Source organism: Callospermophilus lateralis, chromosome 3, assembly GCF_048772815.1.
Source record: "Callospermophilus lateralis isolate mCalLat2 chromosome 3, mCalLat2.hap1, whole genome shotgun sequence".
In the NCBI taxonomy this organism is placed as follows: Eukaryota; Metazoa; Chordata; class Mammalia; order Rodentia; family Sciuridae; genus Callospermophilus; species Callospermophilus lateralis.
Window position 1 is genome coordinate 97,301,234 of NC_135307.1, and position 2,760 is coordinate 97,303,993.

The 2,760-nt window shown below is 43.4% G+C and overlaps 1 pseudogene; it reads left to right on the forward strand.

Annotated features, from left to right (window-relative positions):
* The first annotated feature begins 1,040 nt into the window (after positions 1-1,040).
* Positions 1,041-2,012, forward strand: LOC143394063 (holocytochrome c-type synthase-like; annotated as a pseudogene).
* Positions 2,013-2,760: the final 748 nt, after the last annotated feature.

The window sequence follows — 2,760 nt, forward strand, 5'->3', positions numbered from 1 at the left end:
TTCCCAAGAGACTACTAATAGGATCAATGCAGTACTGGCCATGTCTTAAAAGGGGTAATGACAGATATAGACAGACAACCAGAGGGAATTCCCAAGCCCAAAGCCCACAAACATATGAGAACCTAGAACAGATCAGAAGGGAGTAAATATCCCTAGGTTCTCAAGTCCCGCTTAACTCCTACACCAAGTGACACCACAGATGTCCCCAGAGAGAGGGACCATATGTTCCCACGAACAGGAATCACATGTGTGGAATCAAGGGCCTCGGCCTGCACATGGGGAACTGACCAAAGAGCCAAAGTTTATTGCGACTTTCCTAAGTTCAGTTTCCTTTTTCTCAAAGTGGACCATGATGGAGCAAACCATACCAGGGAGAGGAAGCGGAGTTCCCTGAAGGAAAAGGGACAGCAGCTGTTGGGACAAGTTTGCCAGCCACCTTGAATCCTCAGCATGAAAGTGGGGTTCTTTGGAGAGCCAGGCCTGCCCAAGAAAGCTGGAACAGAGGCTGCTCAGGTCCCAGCTGGGGTGCCAAATTTGTTGCTGATAGCTTGGTTCTTGTTCCTGATGCCAATCCAATAATGAGGACACAGTTTGAGAAAAGGAAAAAGAAGGTTTATTGGTTTGCTAGCAAAGGAGAAACACAGGGACTCCTGTCCCAGAGGCTGTGATTCTGCGCATCAGGAGGAACAGGGGGCTTTTAAAGAAGTGATTCATTTGCTAATTTGGGAGATAGTCATTTCTGAGATCTTCCGTACCATCCCCAAAGTCTGGATTACTTTATTCCTATGGTGGGTGTGTACAAGGACAGATAAACCTGGCTAGGATGGGGAGGAAAGGTAATCCAGTTTCCCCTGAGATGAGAGAGGGGAAGAGATTAGGGAGGAGCAGAGAGAGAGGAAGAGAAAGAAACATGTTTATTTTAAAGATAGGGTGACTGCGGGGACAGCAGTGAGCCAGTGAGAGGAAAGTAGGGATGGCAGCAGCTGGAAATATAAAATTGTTTGGAGTTAACACTGATTCCAACCACAGGTGTGTCAGCCTCTACTCCTGCTGTTCCAGTTCAGACCTCAAATGCTTCAGATCATCAGATGGCATCACCGCCTTCAGGATGCCAATGCATGAAGGGAAAATGAAAGGCTGTCCAAAGAGTGCAGAACCCTCTGGTCCAACTTGTAAGAGCAAAACATGCTTTGTGCCTGCCCACCAAGATGGTGCTTCTGAGTATGTGGAGTGTCCTGTTGTGGGCGCTGCTGCTAAGAATAAGGAGAACCTGGGTATTTCAAATCTGATGCCACCACCTAATCAAACACCAGCTCCAGATCAGGCCTTGACTTGTCTACCATCAGAGAGGAGTCATCCATTCCACGAGCAGATTCAGAGAAAAAGTGGGTTTATCCTTCCAAACAGATGTTCTGGAATGCAATGTTAAGGAAAGAGTGGAAGTAGAAGGATAAGGCTAGTAGTCAGAAAGATATGAATAATATCATTAAAATTCACAATCAGAACAATGAACAGGCCTGGAAGGAGATTTATTTGTTTATTTAATTTTAGTTGTTGACAGACCTTTTTCTCTTTCTTTCTTTCTTTTTTTTTTTTTTTTTTTACTTATATATGGTGCTGAGAAATCAAACCCACTGCCTCACACATGCTAGTTCAGTGTGCTACAGCTGAGCCCCAGCCCCAGCCCCTAGAAGGAGATTTTGAAGTGGAAAGCCCTTCATGCTGCCTAGTGTCCTTGTGGTCCATCATTGATCTGATTTGGAGAGAAAGCAAAAGAATATTCACCAAGGGCAAGAATTTGTTCCTGGATGGGGCATGAGCTGCCTTTGGACAGGCACGTTTGGATCATCAACGGTTGTGGCACAGAAGTTAGATCTGTGATAGATTGCTATGATGGTGGCAGAGTTGACAAGGACTACCAGTTCACCATCCTGGACTTCCGCCCTGCCTTGGATTCGCTTTCAGCAGTATGGGACAGAATGAAAGTTGCTTGGTGGCGCTGGGCCTCTTGACCACTGTTTAGTTTGTGATGCAAAGTATAAGCTATTTTATTTTTCTGAGAGATACATTAAATATTGCCCCAAAACGGAATCGCACTCGTGATGTAATGGGAACTTCAACTGAGTAATCGTGCTTCATCCTCCATTTAGCGAAGGACCCCTGCTCCATTCAGTTTTGAGCTACGTTTTGCCTTGTGGTTTACAGCAGATCATTCCGACTTTTCTTCCTGTTTGGTTTAAGTGGGAAGCAGTACCTCAGGTTTTCCCTTAGCTGCAATATTGCCTGTGAATTTCATCTAGTCTGAAAAAAATAGTTTTTAGAACTGAGGAAAGCTGCTTTTTTTCCTTACTGTTTTCTCAGAAATATTTGAGAGATAAAACCCGAAAGTCAGTGTACTGCCCGTGAGCTTTCACCTGGTTAAATCCTTTAACTAAAACCATTTATTATAAATAAGCAAAATCTTTTTAAAAAGAGACTATTATTTCTGAAGTCCCTACAATTTAGTAAAGACCCTGAACAAAATGCAAAGCCATACCTTTGCCCTCAGCAAGACTAATGCTTGTCTTGGCTCTCTAAATTCTCCTTTATATGCATTTTTCAGACTGGGCCTTGTTAAAGAAGTTTCAACTAACATGAGGTGCTGATGAATAAGCTTTGACACATATATTTTAATTTTTAAAATATTTTTCTGTTGTTCGGATATGTAACTCTGCTCCCCTAAAACAGATCTCTTCATTGTCCCTGGAATTTCAAGTTATC